The 19,337-nt window shown below is 37.3% G+C and overlaps 1 protein-coding gene across 1 annotated transcript in view; it reads right to left on the bottom strand.

Moving 5' to 3' along the window:
• LOC149090010 (T-box transcription factor TBX20-like) overlaps window positions 1-19,337 on the bottom strand; it is a 116,504-nt gene that overhangs the window by 37,870 nt on the left and 59,297 nt on the right. The gene's annotated exons all lie outside the window — the stretch shown is intronic.

Raw genomic sequence — 19,337 nt, 5'->3', positions numbered from 1 at the left:
CGTCGTAGAGTGGTTATCGTTATATCGAGAGGTAGCATTATCATCAGGCGAAGCCAAATTTAGGCCAGTGATATAAATGCTGCTAAGTAACACGAAAGCATGCCACTTTCGAGCATATGCAACCAATCAGATTATAGGTAACATTCGTTCAAATATTACCTATAATCCCATCGGTTTATTATATGAAGTATCGTTATGTCAAGGTTTCACTATACTTGAAATGCAATATGATTACCGTGATTTCTAGAAGAAACGTCGCATTTGCCCATACACATTTGCGAAATGTTTCCTTTAACATCTGAGAATCGGTCAGAAATGAAAAATGTTTTTGATATGAAAAATGCAGATGATAATGTTCGTATAACGGGCCGTGGCCCGTTTCCGGCTAACCTTCATAGGTTAAAATCAGTCCCCAGCGATGAATGTGCACGTTCGGTCATAGGCACGCCTTTTCACTACACAACTCTATGCACCAAGACAACAACAGCCTTCCACTTCAGAGAGTCAGCTGAACATCAGCAATTACCTTGGCTTGAGTGCATCCTGAGCGGGAAGATTCGAAAAGTAAAATACGTAGACTGGTCCGCTTTCTGGAGCAGCACCCTGAGGATATTTAGCTACAGCCCTGGAGCCAGAACCAGATAGAGAGCCACCCATGCCTGTTAGGAGATCTACTAGAATAAGACGTCAACTGCACCCAGACAGCGATCTCATATATCTGTTTAGAGAAGAGGAAGAAAAAGACGAGCCAGTGTAGTCGAGAATAGTGTGATCCACGCGGGCTTATCGAGAAGCTGGATACAGGCAACAATTGCTGACGAACATTGGCGTACGCAAAGCCTCAAGCCAAGATTATAGTGTTATTTTGCAGGAGAAAACGTAACCCCCCCCCTTCCTTCTTGAGAAAATTCTGCGTACGCCTATGCTGACGAATGTCTTTGGACCAAAGATTTAGGTGTCTTTGCACCGCGTCCTTCCCGGGGTGCAGCGATTAGATCAAAAAGTTAGATTCCAAAACTGAGTTCCACCAAAGACATTCTCCGCAACAGACAATATCAAAACTCCCATTAGATAAGATTTTTATCCCTATTGGATGTTGACAATATCCACACTTTTTTGACCATGAAAAGAATGAAAGATCTTTCCTGTAAACGCCACTAAAATGATAAGCCGGTCAAGAGGTTTCAAACATTCATTCTTCACAAGCATGTTTTTCCTGCACACTTGTACATCCTTTTATTTCTTTTAAACCGTTTTTTAATCTCTCTACATTTCAACACTGAAGTTGTGTGAAGACGGTTTATGTGAAGTGTAATTTTAGACTTCCTGCAAGTGTGAAAGTAAATTTTAGCTTTGCATTATGAGTAAACATAAGTTAGTGAAGTGGACCATTGAAAAGAAGTTATTGATTAATTTAATTGACGTATTAATTACTGCATTTAAATTTCTTAATTGTAAGATATTGTCACTAATTAAAGAGATGTTTTGTACACAATTATTTTCCAACACTTATTCAAAAGGTTAATGCTTGAAAGTATGGTTAGTTTTTGTCATATTCTACTAGTTAAAGCCTTTTAATAAGATGCCGTAAAATTTTTCTTTGCACCTCTATATCTTGGACACCCCTCTAACTTGGAGAAATTTTAATGGAACCGTAGGTGTCCAACTTAGGTTTTACTGTACATTTAACCATTTAGCAAAGCACTCCATGGACATGAGGCTTCACGTCATATGCGGATGGGCCCCCTGCGCTAAGATGGTCCTTGCTATATGAGCAGTTGCGTTGTATTCTGAAAGTAGTTACATATTTCCCCACGATATTTCACTTGAAAGCCCTATTTTTTCATATCAAGATTTTTATACACAGCTTTCTTCTCTTTAACTCGGTGTTTCTCAAAGTGTCTGTCGTGACTCCTAAAGGCGTCACACACCTTCCCCGTCAAGTTGGAGACATTGATTTGTGTGCTTATACACTCTTCGAAGTGGTTCTTTTACAAGTGAAAATATCTACTGAACTATTCTGGGGAGTCGCAGACGAGCCATGAATTGGTCAAGGGAGCCGTGGGTGGCAAAAGTTTGAGAAACAATGTCTTAACCATAAATCAAGGCTCTGTTCCCCTTGATTGTCACCCTGGGCTACTTGAGAATATCTCAGGACCACAAGGAGGGGGGGGGGTCATATGGCCCCTGAGGTTGAGAGAACAACTGCGATACAGATTAATGTTTATAATCAATTTCTTAGAAATGTTACGGTGATGTTTGAAACAAAAATTATCGTAGGCACCACATAAATGAAGTCATCACTGAATCACCTAAAATTATGTTTTTGAAAGTGCAATAGAAAGTAGGTCAAGAAAGGAAGGTAAGAAATGAAGAAGAAAATGACTACTGAAAATCAAAGCATTTTCTAAACTGCTCGATTTGAGTAGATGTTACTGACATTATACGTACAGTAAGTAGCCTAGTCTCAAAACACATCGTTCATTTTTCTCATTTTATGACGCAACTTATAAACGTTAAGATTTCGTGCGCTGTTATAAAGGAAAACGTGCGAAAAATGTCTTTTTTATTTGTTCATTTTTTTTTTATCTTAGCCTCGCAACCAGATTTTAAGCGTTTCCAGCCTCGGAGTTGAGTGAGAACTTTCCGAGTAGAGTTTTTGGACGAAAAATCTCTAAAGGTGTTGGCACGCAATACGGGAGAAAGGAGAGATGCCATATACTCATTCATTCATTTTTTTATTTTATTTATTTTTACCTTTTTTTTTTTTCATGTCTTATCTTCAGCGTAGCTATATCGTGACAAGCAAGTTTTGTATTTCAACCGAGAATTTTACACGAGATAACTCGAGAAATCGCGTGATGTCAGACAGAAAAATTCGAGAGGGTTTTCGTGCTCGCGAAGAATGGGGGAATCCAAACCAACACCCACGAAAGAAAGAAAAAATCAAGGGGACAAATTTTATATTAAGAATAATAATTATTACACTAAAAAAAAACCACTTTTCACAACTGGTTAATGTATCTTCCACTATTTATTCATTTGTTTTCAGGCAAGGTAAGTATTTTTTTTTCTTTTGGCAGCGCGCACTTGATGATGATTAATTATGTACAAGAGTCCCCTAAAAGTACGATAAATGGTTAGGATAAACAAATTATATTAATTGTTTTTTTGCGGTTAGGTTTTGATTCTACGTAACTTCCAACTCATTTGCCTCTTCCGTGAAGACCAAGTTTCCTAAAATGGGTGGTATCAACTCCCTGGTAGTTGACGAAGCTGTCTAGCTAGGGAGGGTAGACGCTGTGAGCTTAATATGGGTTGACGTAAGTTGGCCTTCGCTGAGAAAAAATAAATCTGAGGAGTAGGGTTGGGCAGACCAGTGTGTGATTATGTAAAGACCACATTTTCTATGGCATCACCGAATCTAATTTGAAGTGAACACGTTAAGAAGTTGACAGATATTCAAAAAATAAGGATTTTCTAAGAAATTATTAGTATTCTAACAATATTTATTAACCCTTTAAATGGCATTGGCGAGTTATCTCGCCTCCTTATAAAATCCTCTTATTTTAGTATTGACAAGCGCAGATATTTTTTAAGTATTTTGTACTCCAGATTTCTCATAGGAACACTTTTCACTTTAGGTTTACCCTTTTACTTTGCACCCGCTGAAAATCGGAAGAATGCCTACTTTATAAAAGATACATTTTATGGGGGGGGGGGGGAAGATTAGGGATTTCTGATATGCCGTTTTAAGAAGAGAAACTATTATAGAAACATTTTCTAATTATTTACTGCCAGTCTGTAATATGGGATCCTCTTCTGTTCTACAGACAGTTCTTCCTCCACCAATAATTCATGAATATGCAATCAGTTACATGCCTCCAACATGCGCACACCACGAATCCAGCACGAATGACAATCCTTCCCTATTTTGTTTTTGTATCGGCAACTCTGCTATGGTCATACACATTTTGGAGCATACGTATAGTTCACAAAATGCTCTGGAGAACGTATTTTCTGGGATGTGTCAGCATTGTCACCTGATTGGCGGGGAATCGCACCATAAGTATCCATTAATGTGGAAGAGTATGACATGAGGAAGTGTATACTTTAGTACTTGAGGTATCAAAAAAGTTCTATTAGTGTACCAGCACGCAAAAAAAAAAAAAAAAAAGTTATCACACGTGATTTCCTGCGAATAGCCCTGATACGTGAAAAATGCAATCAGCAGATATAAATTTTGTCAGTTTGAGTAAAAAGTATCATCGCGTAGTCCACAACGGCGTATAATCCACAAGTAAAAATTTCACTCATCAATAATGAAATCTTGAAGAATAGAAGGCTTTTTTGTCACGTTTCTGCAGAAAAAATTTAAATTTTGCTCCTCACACATTTGAGGAACTTATTGAGGGAACATTTCCACTTTTGCTAAATTTACAGTAGAAGTAAGCAATATGTTTGTTATGCAAAAGTAGAAAATAGCCCAACAGGTAGCATGTTGAAATGGTAGAAGAGTATTTAAATATTATGTTTCTTGATCAACATTCCAGAGAGTTACTGACATTTGAATTTTGGAAATGTTCCGTTTTGAAAGAAAATTAGCGGAAATGTTACCTTTTGATTAAACTTAGAGCTGTTGAAGTCTGAAAAGTTGAAAATTTCTACGTCACCTATTGACTCCAGAGGGTTTTAAATAGCTCAGGAAAGTACCCATACTGCCTTCTCGTCACATTAACATAAGAAACACGATCATTCTACAATGGAACCTCTGATAAAATCCCGTTAGCGGGCATCTCCACTTGACAGATATAGTTTTGAATTGTGGCGACGGGACTCAATGTATCTTACTACCCATTAACGGACATTCCTCGTTAACGGACAAAATTTTCGATCCCATGGGTGTCCGTTATCGAGAGATGAAAAATACCGAAATTTATGAAAAAGTTGGATTGTTCCCTTTCTATAGAAACGACTAACTTTACATTGTAATTTCTACCAAAAATATTCCCGTTTGAACAATCCCGGTTGTATAATCTGGCACAGCTTATCCGAAAAATTCGTAAACCGTTAAAAAAGTGCACTTTGGAAAAAAGTGGTAATGTTCCCTTTTAAAAAACTAAACTCATTTATAATCCATCTATAAATCTTCGAAAAATCATTTTTCGCAAATTTATGTTCAAATAGGCGTTTATATTCCTATATATCGGAGGAAAAACAAACAAACTGCAAATAAGATTCAGCGGTAGATAATCCGCACAGGGAGATTTCTACATTTTTTTCATCGTATAATCCACGGATCATGCGCAGAAAAATACAGTAAACTGCCTACACTTTTAAAAAGTCAAGGAACTCAACGCCTACAAATATCTTTCGATCAGAAAAAATTTTACAGTATCAATAATTTTATCAATTTATTCCAGTGTTGGATGAAAACAATCCACATCCTAATTTTCAGTAGTATTTTCAATCAAGATGAGATAGTTAATAATATACATACAGTTCTTCCAAAAAAAAACAAAAACATATGGGAAAAAAGTCATCTCACAAGGTACAACATGTTTTTTCCTCGAGATGTGATTACATTTATATACTCAAGCGGCCTGACCAACCGAGGAAAGGCAGCGAAAGCTAGCCGTTCTCACTAAGCTCAGTTGAGATCAGCTCAACGTGGAAGAAATGATAAGAAAACAGCAGCATCAACAACACCATCCAAACAAACAAAATACCATCCCAAAGACGAAACAAAAAAATACACACACACACAACACATGCACAACATAGAGTTCAGCATCTTTTTCTTGCTGTTGTTCTAGTTCCACTGGGGGAAACTAATGAAGTTACGGTAGAAGAGGCAAGTTGTCGATATCACCTATCACTAATCAGTCCTGATGTTAGCCAAAAAAAGCTGCGCAACATCACGTATACGCCACTACCATAGCACATTGTTCCTCTGGTTTGACACTCGCCAAGCATTTCATTTACTTCTTTGTTTCTTCCAACACCATCCGTTTTTTTTTCGGTCTTTCTTTCTTCTTGGCGTCGAGAAGCGTTAGGGAAAGATGTGCCACCGATTCTGCATGTCTCTAGGGATCTTTTATTAATTTGTATCCATATAAGCCATGATTCAATTTTTTTTTTTTGACGTGAAAACGTCTTTAAAATCGATGCTGGGGTCGCGGGGGGCAATCACGCCCAAATGAGCGGCAGTTTCTGTCGAAGTAATTTCAAACTTGAATAACTCGGCTGAAAATAGACGTAGTGTCACTATCTTGGTCTCATTTTGAACAGGAATGGTGAAGGGCGAAAGTAAGGGTGAAAATCTGTGCCAGTAACTGCTCCGACATTCGTTGCAGCCGGGCGTCGCGAACTGCGCAAAATAAACGCACGATTTTTTTTTTTGATTTTTCGGATTCGACACGTGTCCGAAAACGGCATAATATCTCATGGACTAATTATTATATCCAAGTGGGCTAAATTTTGTTTTTTAGGAAGAGTATATATATGTATTTTAACTGTTATATATTTATACTCTGGGTTTCAAGTGTGCATATCAAAAACTCAAAAAAGTACAAGGCTAAAATTCGAAAAAGTTTGACAAATTTCCGATTTCCTTAAAACGTCGCGATGTATGTAGTTCTTAGTAAACGTATATGAGGGTAAAGCACAACTAGAATTACAAAAATCGGGCACGAGTACGTAGGAAATAACGTTTCAAAGAGCATTACACCGAAAACGATGGGATCGAACCCAAAACGAACTCTCAGTAGCCTACTGTCGCGAATATACAGGGTGATGGGGTGATGCTTCGAATCTCTTGACCGCAAATGATTGGCGAACCGTTGATCCTTGAGGCATACTTCCTATTAGTATAAGGATCTGTCCAAATAACGTGTAGGTTCCAGATACGTCATTCATAATACAAGATTTTTTTTTGTTATTGCAAATGTTTTATAGTTTTAAAAATAAATATAAAAAATACATTTATTTGGACACCCTGTCAAATTTTTTCCAGCATGGGCCAGGTCTTTTTCGACCACCGCCGCACCTGGTAGGAGGAGGTCACCGGGTTCTAAAAAACGCAATCAGAAAGTCGTTGCCCTGTCTCTTCTGAGTTTAACAAAAACATGGTGTTTCTATAAGTGCAATATTCACTGAGATATTTGAATTGAAAATTTGTCTAAAAGGTGGGAAAGAACAGCAGAATAAGTTTTTTCGTTAGTATATGCAGTTCTTTCCCTCATTTTCAGGAATTTTTTGAATTCAAATATCTCAACGAATATTGCGCTTATAAGCATGAAGTTTTTTTTTGCCTTGACAGGACAACTTTCTCTAATTGGGTATTTTTTAGGACAGGGTGACCAAATGATAAGCATTTTTTCATTTTAATAACTATACAATCGCCTGCAATATGAATGATGTATTTGAGGTCTGCACGTTATTCGGATAATTTTTCTAAATGGAAGTACGCCTATAGGATGAACGGTTTGCCAGTAATTTGCGGCCGAGGGACTTGAGGCCAGTGCCGTTTTAACGAATGGGCCCACCCGGGAACCGCCCGTGGGTCTCACAAAAATGAGATGTGGTTTAAATTTTTGAGGAGTAAGCAAGAAAATTTGCTTGGTAAGGCCTCAGGAAATCACTTGGCACAGGGCCCCCCCCCCCCATGATACTTTTTACGCGGCCCTGCTTAAGACATCACTGTAGGCAACATAAGCGCGCTCGGACAACTTCGGCGAATTTGAAGAGCCTGGGGGCCAAGTACGGATGGGTATTGTGATTTTTTTTTACATTTTTGACGCATCTGAACTTAAGCGAAGATCCCATTACAACATTTTTCAGTACGAAAAATTTAATTTCAATATTTACTATACGCGATTAACATTTTCATGGCAATAGCTGCGGCATTGTGTCCGACACTGCCCATTCATTTTTTTTCTATACATTTCAATGAAACAACAGCTCAATCGTTGCGTAACTGCGACACAACTTCGAGAATTTTACGTGCCGCGAATGTGATTATACATCACAAAGAGAACCTTCCCTGGGCTCCTCTTGTACATTAATTCTCAGGGTGTATAATGAAATCAGCGAGTCCTCCTCATTATACGTTCGTTATCGCTTCTGGACTTGTCGAGTGTGGCTACTAATTCGCAAGTTGTCGCATTGTGCTCATGCATATCATTGGCATAAAAGTAGCGAGGAACTAATACAGATGTCACATAATATACCCCCTACATAATTTCGAAGTTCGGCCTGTAGGACCAGATAAATTCGTGATCAGAAAGCTATCTCAGTGTGAGCACGTTCTGAACTAATTTATTTTACGAGCAACAAAGTTCAATGGACGGCGGTGACTCTCTCACTCTTGATTGAGACAGTTGGTATGTTTAAGCACTAATAAACCGAAACCAGCTAGACCAAAGACAGCTTTTGATGATATGCCGGTCACAAGATAGTAGTCATTGTTTCAAGGTCTGACTGGGTAAGTGTGGGGCGAATAGGGCGAAGAGAAAAAAAAAGATCTATCCTGTTCGAATTATATAATCATTAATCATCGCTCTACGATGCATTTGATTCGTGAGTTGAGTAGAAGAAAGGAAAAGCAAAAAACTATGAGGAGGATCGGCTTTTTCAATGGCCAGGTGATCAGTGAAGGACCCATCCCGGAACCCCCCCCCCCCCCACTCTCTAACCATATTTCCCATCCGGTTATTATTTAATCCCACCATTGCATAATCTCTCCAACCATCTCCAACGTATTGATCTTTCATATAGTGAGAACTTGACACCCGAAGCCATAAATACCCAGCGTATAGGAACTCGTGGCACACCCGTTGCATGGAAGGAACCCGTAGATTATTATCATTTGCCCATGCCGAAGACTATATCCCTTTGTTCCTCCAATCAGAAATAACTATTGTTTTTTTTAACTAACCAATGAGGTTCGAGAGATTTCCGAGAGGGGGGGGGGCAGTCATCAAGAGATATTCTTCCTCCCATTTCCATCGGTGGAATTATAGGGCCCTCTTTCGACCCACCATTCTTGTATATGCTTTGTTCTAAAGTCTTCTAGAAATTGCGTATTACCAAAGCTGACCCTCGTTGTTATGGAATCAGTTCCCTATTCCCTACATACGGGCACTGTACACAGAGTGTCCTGTAAGTCCCGATTTGGTCTTTATCTCATCAACACTTCGTCATAGGGGGGGGGGCGGGGGGGTTGTAGTTTAAAATGCTCAAAATGTGTTCAGAAATCACCTTGTAACATCTTTGAAAATGAAAATTCAGTGTGTCACAACCTTTTGCTTGAATGGCAAAATGAAAGGGATGATGAAGAAGTATCAGGTAGGAAAGTTCCCCGCATAGTTAGACGGTGCAAAAAGCCTGAACTGGAAAAGAGAAGTCAATGTTCCTAACAGGACATGGTCCTTTTCCATAGCACCTCCACCGCTTCGAAATACGCAAAAGCCCTGTCTGTAGATACGGAGAAATCGGGAACGAGTTTCATTACGCCACCAAATGTCCAGCAACTGCACCATACCACCAACATGCTCCAGCACAATTAGAAATATTGGCAATTGGAGGATATAGATACCAGAAAGGCAAACTAATAATGATCACAAACTTGGTGAAATTTATGGAAGCAAATACAAATCTGCTTCGAAGAGACAAATCGACCATAACACAGTCAAACAAAGCACTATCCGATAAGTCCTCGAAGATCCTCAAGAATCAGATGACCGGTTCTTTCATATGCCGAGGGGTTTTAGGACCATTCAGTGAATGATGCTTCAATTTAGGAATTAGTCGTTGCAATGCTGTCTCATCCCTTGTCAAATTTACTTCCCTCTCGATGGCAAATTCTACTTCTATGTATATTTTGTTTTGTATTATTTTTGTACTTTCACCATTTTTTTGTATTTTCTCAATTTATGCTAGATGTTTTAAGCATTTAATTTACATGTACATTTTTTTTTGTATTTTTGCATTGTTTTTGTGTTTTTGAATTTTTTCACTGTATTAATTTATTTTTTGAATTTTTTAATATTTTTTTGTGCTGTAATATTTTGTGTGTACGAAATTCTATGCATATTTGATTGTTTGTAATAAAGTTTTCTCCCACACGGTCCCGCACCTTCACAGGGGCAATGACTAAAATTGGCTAAATCCGACTGAGCCTGGGCCGTGTTCGATTTGAAAGAAAATAAGTGTGTCACAAATGAAATGAAAATTAATTTTCATATACAGACACCCTATACTCTAACTTTCAATTAGGAAGTTGTTGCCTGTCCCTTCTGAGCGCCGTAACTAAGATTTTTGTCAACTGGGCAAACATTATTGTGCCGCCACACACACACCACAACTTTAAAATTCGATAATTCTATAATGGTGTTCTTTGTTCGCACCTAAAACTGCGGCCCCCTAAACTTTTCCAATCGGGGCAGTTGTCCCCTCCCTAGTTCCGGCCCTGCTTCTGAGCCCAAAAAAAAAAAAAAAAAAAAACTGTCTGCCTCCGCTCCATTCCCATCTGCTGAAGATGCTTGTCTTTGCTCAGTCGCGGATCTAAGAGTAGAGTTATATGGCAAAATTTGTCTGACCCGTAAAATACGGGATGATCTCACGCAGAACGATACTCTGTCTGGTGTCCCGGGTGCCACCGGACTAGAGGTTCGTCAATTTCATCCTTAAAATTTCCTTCACCATTGCAAGGGGGCTCCAAAATTCGTGCAAGCCCCCGGCTGACCAAGCATGTAATTGCGGGCCTGATCCCACGATCCTACACAATAAGTCGCCCCTCGCAAAACATCGGTCTGTGGATCCGCTCCTGAGTAGATTATTACCATTTACCTACGTCGAAAACCCTATCCCTCTGTTCCCTCCAATCAGCAATGACTATTGTTTTTTCTAACTAACCAATGAGGTTCGAGAGATTTCTGCGAAGGGGGCCCCCACTCATCAAAAGATATTCTTCCTCCCATTTCCATCCGCGGAATTATAACCCCCCCCCCCCATCTTTCGGCCCACCATCCCCGTATATCCTATGATTGAAGTATTAGAAATAATAACCAAAACTGACCCTCGTTATTATAGAACCGGTTCCCCCACCCCTAAATACGAGCACTGTTATATAGGATTTTTTTTTGTACGCAGTAACATAGGTAACTGAGTGTATATTACGAATTCGAGGAACAAGGACAATTTTTTATCCAGCTCTGACACGACACAACAATAGTTCGTTATATGAGAGATAAAGCAAAAAAAAACACTATAATAATTTTTTTTTGTTGCTATTTAATAATTCATAAATGAGCACCACCACCGCCACCGTCACCCCGTAGGAATCCGCAAAAAATGCCATTTCCAGTGTTTGATTCCGTGATGATGACCGGAAATAGCATTATTAAATAGCCCCTCTTCGTGTACAACAAATTTTTTACGCTTGTCTTACCAAACGACAGGATTACTGCCCGTTTTGTACGTTTAGTGCTGTCTATGAGTTAGTGCGCCATATCATTGTATACCATACCGGGTATTCGTTTCGGCGTGAAAAATTAAATAAATAAATAATAAATTTTTCATGGGTTTGAACAACAGCAGGACGTGAAATGGTAATAATGAACTCGTCTATTTCATATTCAGAATGCAATAGGAATAAAAGAAATATATACGAATATGTATATATATATATATAATTGAGGTTTTTTTTTTTGGTGTCATGATAACTGAAACTTCATAATTAACAAGGTTTTGTTCACTTATGCATTCAATTAAAAGCCCTAAACCTGCCTTTAATGATGAGAAATAGTTGCTAATATTTCCGTGGGAACCAGAACGTAATTATCATTCCGTTTCGACTTTGTTCTAGCTCCATAACCTCATGTGTAATATAATGCAAGTTCATAGCTCTCTCATTTGTTTTACGTCGATTATGATTCCGGTTCTAGTATGGAGTATTCGTGATAATTATGCTAATGCTCATTAATCAATTTATAAGTCAATTTCCTAAAAAAAACTCATAGAGCAGTGTTAGTTTTGTTGATAGAAATTCAGTGTAAGCAGATTAAGATTAGTGTAGGATTATAAAGTAGGGGATTTAAATATTGTTTGCCTTGGGAAATAAAAGATCTAATACTTTTTTTTAAATTAATAATTTCACGTTTCCCAATAAATACGCGTGATCCTTCAGAAAAAAATTGTTAGAGTTCGTATTCATACACACACATTCCCAAACTGGAATTCAAATCCAGACCAAAGACCACCAAGCTAACCACTCCACAACCAAACATCAAATAATTATAAAGCTAAATAACTAAGAGACCCTCAACATCTTCAAGACGTGTCTTGGGAGTGCCATGGGAACACCTGAGAGTGCTCGCGAGAGGACTTCATCGACACTCTATAATTAAACCATTCCATCAAAAAATCCACATTGTGGGTCCTAATTTTCACACGTTACCAAGTGGGTACACTTATTTTGATGCTGGATATAAACGGTGATCGCGACTCGAAATAGATACAGACTATGCGGTAAAAAACAGGATTAACCCATACGGTATCGGGAAAGGGGGGGGAGGACTACTACGACTCAACCGTACATGCATCTCGTACATTCTTCTGCTGATTTTCTGACGAATTCGTTATAGGCAAGAACATGTTGTATGTATGTATGTATGCCCTAACGCATTTATGTTGTCGGGGTTATGCTTGTTTCGTGTTATGCCGGTGCTGCCTTCTGTCTTCTATATTTTTAAGAGAAAATGGCAAGTGCAAGAATTTTAATGTTATGTGAGTGACATTGTATTGTTGAAGATCTGCCTTTTCTTTGCAGAGTAACTTTTTTCAAATGAAGAACAACTCGCATTCGCTCCTTCAAGTTAGAAAACGGCAGAGAACCATCTTCAGCCTGGGGGGAGGGGGGGGGACTGACAAAGCCCATTATCTCTTTTAGTATTAAAGATGTACAATTGAGGGGCTCATAAAATATCCTGGACGATCCATCAAAAAAGATATTTTTTGAGAGCTACGGGCAGGGCCGTAATTAGGATTTTTGCCGCCCCCACAACTCAAAAATTTGATAATTTTATGATGGTGTTCTTTTGTTCCCAACCAAAATTTGCGTCCCCTAAATTTTGTTACCCGGGGTAGCTGCCCCCCCCCCCCAGTTCCGGTCCTGACTATGGGTTCCATTAGAGTTGAGATATGAGACATTTTTTTCAAATTATTTTGATAATTTATAAATTTACTAAACTGAAGAATTTTTGTTTGTGTGCAATTTTTAAAATAGATTACGATTAAAAAAAAAGACAACAAAAAATTTAGCTTGGACGCAAATAAATATGTGTGAGTTTAGATAGTTGGCAACCTTGATCTCTCTGAGATACCTCAAGTTATGAGTTTAATTCTCTCCTGAAAGTTATTTGCATCATGAAAAATCATATCTCGATTCAAACGTTCCCATTAGGAGAAGAACGGATGCCTCTTTAATTTGCTCTAGATTAATAATCGTATAGAAATAATTTGGCGTGGTCCAGTATATTGTATTTTATTGTAATTTTTTTTTACAATTGCTCTGTACAGCACGACAATCGCTACTGGCTTCGAGCTTTTGAGCTTGTTGAATTTGGCTTTTCTGTTACGTTTAAAGTTGAAAAGTCGAACATCAACTCTCATTTTTGGTGGATAATTTTTTCTCCGTAACTAGGATTATTCTCACAACTCGAGTAACCACTAATGTACCACCATTGGTAAATGACGTTACAATTCATTCAAGTTGCCAGATAATAAAATAAAAATAATAACAAACAAAAGCCCAGTAATGTGTATAAAAAACGATAATTTTCTTCAACCTAAAACAAGAAGTATTTTCGTTCGGACATCTTTCGAATACTAAAATACACATCGATATAGTTGCTCAGAATTTTCGGGTGACGCACGACATACGCGTGTTGGTCATTTAATGACATTAAAAAAACTAAGGTTTTACGAACAATAACTAAGTTATTTATGAGAATGTAATTCTTCGTGACGATTCATTTACGTAAAGTAACACTTGAAGATGATGGTTCTAGTTTTGTGAGGGTAGTGGGGTAACACGACGAAAATTTGTGACAAGTGGGACGCTGGTACTTTTCTCAAAGCATTTCAAACTGTTTTACGAACATGAAGAGCACTTTACCATTCAATGGAAAAGTGTGCCGATAATAACATCTACCACGTGCCTAAAAGCATAAAATATATCCGAAATTAGCATTTTTTTTTAACATAGGCAAGAAAACCAAAACAAAGAGGTGACGTATACCTGCGTAAAAGGAGTGAGTCAAATGGTCATTGTCTAGAAAAATATATACTTTCCTGAATTAAATTGAAAGAAAGTGTCAGGTCGTAAATATGTCTAACGTGAAACAGTTCGTGCGCCGGACCTCAAAATTTTCCATTCATTTTTCTGAGAGAAAAGTTGGGAATTTTTGAAGTCAAATTGGTCAGCTTAACTAGGCGGCATTCTCAAAACAAAAAAATAGACTCATAAAATTGGAGGAATCCATAAATTTTTAGATGGAGATTATATAGCAACGTCTTTAGTTTCAGATACATGCACATACGCCTCCGTTCCCGCAGCGGCAAGGGTCTCAAAGGAAATGTCTTTACGGATACAATCGAAATATCTTTGTTAAACTGGTATAACGACTTATGTCGAGAGAGACTCAAAAAAGTCACAAGTTTGCCGTCAACTTCAAACCCATAACTATCTGTATCCGTAAAAACAATAAAGAGACCAGACATGTTTAATATGCACGTTTCAGTCTAATTAGCTTATTTGAATAATAAAATACGACGTATCGTTGAATTTTTTTCCCTCATAAAAGAATATGGGTTATTTTGTACTTATCCTTGCTTCCTCAACTTAAATTACAGTTGATATTGGTTATAGCTACACTGAAGATTCCACGAAATTCTGTCGTTATAACCAAGGTCGACGTTTTCAGGACCCTTTTTGACTCAAAATGTAATCAGACGCTGTGCAAATACTTTGGATTCGGGATTCAGCCAAACCACATTGCCTTACGGTGATATCGGCCATTGCCTTTACGAACGTGGGCACCTCTGGAAAAACTCTGCATGGAGTTGTTATTTCAATATGATTAAGGTGACCGTATCTGATCGACAAAAATACGTATCATAAATACGGAGCGGTTCTGTGCAATACAGCTGTTCAATACAGCCGATTCTCACCAAAAATTAACGAAATAATTAGAGGTTAGAAGAGGGGGGGGGGGGAGACCGTTTAAAAATCGAGATTTTTTTACTTTACGAACTACTGTATTTTCATTTTGAAAACTGATACAGGGTTATTTCTGAACACATTTTGAGCATTTGCAAACTGGAACCACATCTCTACGATGAACGGTTAAAGAGATAAAAGCTATTAAGACTTACAGGACACCTGTATAGTAAATTTTATTTATGTAGTAACATCAGTATAGGCAAGTAAGTTTATATTATGAATTTGGGGAACAAGGACTTTTTTGGCAGGTCTGACAAGATATAACAGTGTAGTTCCTTGCATCCCTGTCTTCCTTACTTCACACACTGTGGCATGAAAGTAGAGGCTTCCCTTAGCTTCAGCAAATGGCCTCCAGGTGGGACGATAGAGAGAGAGAGTGAGATATCTAATCAAAAATACACTGCTAACGAAATCGCATAATATTGCTTATAAATAACCCTTGGTAGAAAATACTGAACGAGAAAAAAAAAACACAACAAAAAAACTGAACATGACAAATATGTGATATAAATATTTATAGTCATATTCATTACAACGCAATTTGTAAGTTATGCAAATTACCTTCGTTCCCGATCCTAGTGAAAAAAAAAGAGTTAAAGTGAGTGCTCCATTGAAAACACGGGACATTTTTATAAAAATTAGTAAGGTCGAAACTGCAAGAAAATATGGAATGCCCTGTATAAGGGGGTCATATTATCAAGTAAGTTACAGGCCAGACATGTAACAAAATTTTTTTTTTAATATTACAACAACAGAAAACATTACCTCACAGGAATGAACTCTAACTATACGAACTTTTTTGGGAAAGCGCCATAAAAATGAAAGAAAGGGTGTCAAATAGTGCCGTTATATCGAAGGTCGTTGCATTTTCGTCAACTATTGACGCTATAGCTGAGGTGTCATTACAACTGAGTTTGACTGTACGTATCATAGATTGATCCATCGTTTTGAAACGAAAAAGCACTTGATTAATCTTATCGTACAGATTTTACTATTCCTAGTTAGACAAACGTCCTATTTTCGTACCTAGTAATTTTTCTTTTCATTTCGGAAATATGAGACATAAAGTTTGACTTAAGACATTTAGATGCTTAGTAGAGAAGGAAAAAAAAAAAGTCAGTTTTCACTACGAAATATTATTACCTATGTTGTTATCAGTTTCATAAAACTCAGTCACGCCGCGAATAATATGTCTTTATAATGAACTCATAACAACTACAATGTATATCGGCTATATGGGCTGTTAGCTTTTAAAAAGCCTTCTAATCAGTAAAAAAATGGCTTCCTTCCTATGACAATTGTAATGTAGGAACTTCCCTAACCATAAAATACATCTTTTCTTTTTCCTTTTCTCACACCAAGGAATCAGTTTTGACATCTCAGTTGTTTTCGCATGAGCGACCAACAAAAATATTATCACATAAAGTTTCAATACTTATAAGGAGACCACTTTTATCTAATAGCTACCGCGAGGACAGCATTGAATTTTAATGCATTTTTGGCTCCTTAACGTAGAAGTTTGAATGTCAAAAATGTGGTTATTAATATCATTACTTGGAAAAAGTAAAATAGAAAGAAAAGAACTGATATAGTGGAAATATACTTAAAAAAACTTTCCATGGCTCTTTACTGTGATTAAAACCATTTAAAGTTGGGGGAAAAATACATACACATATTACTGTCATGATATCAGATACATTTTCTTTCCTTATTACCCCCGAAATTGACCTTCAAATGACATTAAATATGATCCAGGAAAAAAATTTCAAGTTTTTTACGGGAAAGTCGTTGGATGCTGGGTGACGTATTGACTTTTTTTCGGGCTATCTACCAATCCGATTGTTATGTATGAAGTAAAATGTTTAGTAAGGTATAATAAATGAAAAAAAGTTTTGCAGTTGGAATACTTCGATACTGAGGAACTAAATAATGATAATATAAAGGGTGATTAATTAAATCCCCTTGCCGCGTTTTACTGGCGAATCGTTGATCTTAGAGGCAGACTTCCGATTAGAAAAACTATCCAAATAATGTGTAGAATTCATATACGTCATTCATGTTGCAAGAGTAGTTATTAAATAAAGGTAGTTATTAAAGCAAGAGGTTGTAGTTATTAAAATAAAATAAAAATAAAAACTTTTTAAAGGAGCACCCTGTCCTAAAAAACAAATTAGAAAAGAAAGTTGTCTCCCCTCAGGCCAAAAGAATAATTAGTAAATGAAATAAAATAAATAAATAATAAAAAAAATGCATGTTTCTAAGTGCAATACTGCCAGATATATTTGAATTTAAAAAATCCAAGAAAAGTTGGAACAGCATGAATCAGGGGGAAATAAACGTGCTGCTTTTTCGCAGTTTTCCTCTGTTTTTTGAACTTATATATCTCTGCGAACATTGTACTTAGAAATGTGGAAGTTTTTTGTTGGCCTTAAAAGAGAGACAGTGCAATAACTTTCTAATTAGGTTTTTAGGAGAGGGTGCTCGTATAAAAAGTTATTTTTACTTTATTTTCATGACTGTAGATGATTCTTGCAATATGAGCGACGTATTTGAGGTCTACATGTTATCTAGATACTTTTTCTAATTGGAAGTGTGCCTCTGAAATCAACGGTTCACCAGTAAAATGCGGCAAAGGGGAATTAAGTAATCACCCTGTATTAAGTAATCACCCTGTATATTAGAATATATTTATTCCGAAACGATATTATGGTTGTGTGTGAGACAATACGCGTGCATTACGAACATTCTGTACTATTTGGAAAAGTATTTCGAAGCATTTATCGGTCGATATCAGACTTGAGTTCGTTCGTTTAATGATTGGACAAGATTACATGTACGAATTGAATAAAATAAAGCTATGAAATTGAATAAATGAACAAGAAAAACTTTCTATTTAAACAAAGAATAAATACTCGGCGCTGAACGCATTTTCTCTGAATTCAGATCTTTAAAGAAGTAAAAATTCATTGAAATGAATTAAACTTGTCTCCGAATTGTTGAAAAATGAATTTTTTCAAAACCATGTCAACTACAGTAAATATTATATACAGATCAATTTTATACACGGTTGAAATCCAATTTAACGAATCAAACGAGACCAGCCTCTTTATTTGTTAAATCGAAAAAAGCTTCTTATAGCGAGGTTGAGATTAACGCAAATATACGCACAGAGACCTCTAAAAAAATTGGTTGAATTCGATTAATTCGCTACATCAAAGTTCACTATATCGGGGTCGATTGTATAGAGACTAGCAGAAATTCTCCCGGTGCTTCTAGGGTTTCTCTTATGCACTTATGGAGCATTGGAGAAGTAAGAAAATATTTTAAAGAAGTGCGTTTTGGTAGTTTGCGCATTCTTTAGGAACCATGTTAACCAAAATGAACATTGTAAAAGTTTTATTGTTAATATTGCAACAGAAATCACTGATGCCTGAGAGTTTTTTACCGTTTTCGGTGGAGCTCTGAAAAAGGTATAAACGCCTCTACTTTTGTTTTATATAGCCTAAATGTAAAACTTGATGAAGATCATTGACTGATCTTCGTCAAGTTTTAAGGGGATTTTAAGTCAAGGATTGTAAATGTGTATAAAGAACATATATACATATGCAGTGGTGGCTTAATCGAAGGTGCAGGGGGTGCGGTGCACCCGGCGGCAGGTTGTAAGGTACTAAGCTTTTGTCAGGTCAGACTAAGCTTTTGTTTATTTTATTTTTGTTTGTATCCAGAAACAAGAATGGACTCTATCAGATGAGGCAAGTGTGCATTTTGGTTGGGCTATAGCCCCACACCCTGCAGTAGGATCCCCTACACCTACAGATATCGCCTATGATCTTTGGCAGGAGCCCCCAGCTCATATTTTTCACGGGGCTCTCCATAGTAAATTTATAGTGCAAAAAAATAAAAAAATGATGAGAATTATCTCGGGCTGGAGCCAGGGCCGTCTTAAGACGGTCATGGGTCTCTGGGCTAAGTAATTTTTCTGCTGCCCCACCTGGTAAATTCTCGAAAAATTCAACTACTTTTTATTTTCCTGAGGCCCCTCTTCTCTTGA

Source organism: Pholcus phalangioides, unplaced genomic scaffold (genome assembly GCF_987345545.1).
Source record: "Pholcus phalangioides strain wild (caught in Gottingen) unplaced genomic scaffold, Ppha-v1.0 ptg000001l_1, whole genome shotgun sequence".
Taxonomy (NCBI): domain Eukaryota; kingdom Metazoa; phylum Arthropoda; class Arachnida; order Araneae; family Pholcidae; genus Pholcus; species Pholcus phalangioides.
Note: the sequence above shows the minus strand (reverse complement) of the source record. Positions and strands in the feature narration are given on the sequence as shown.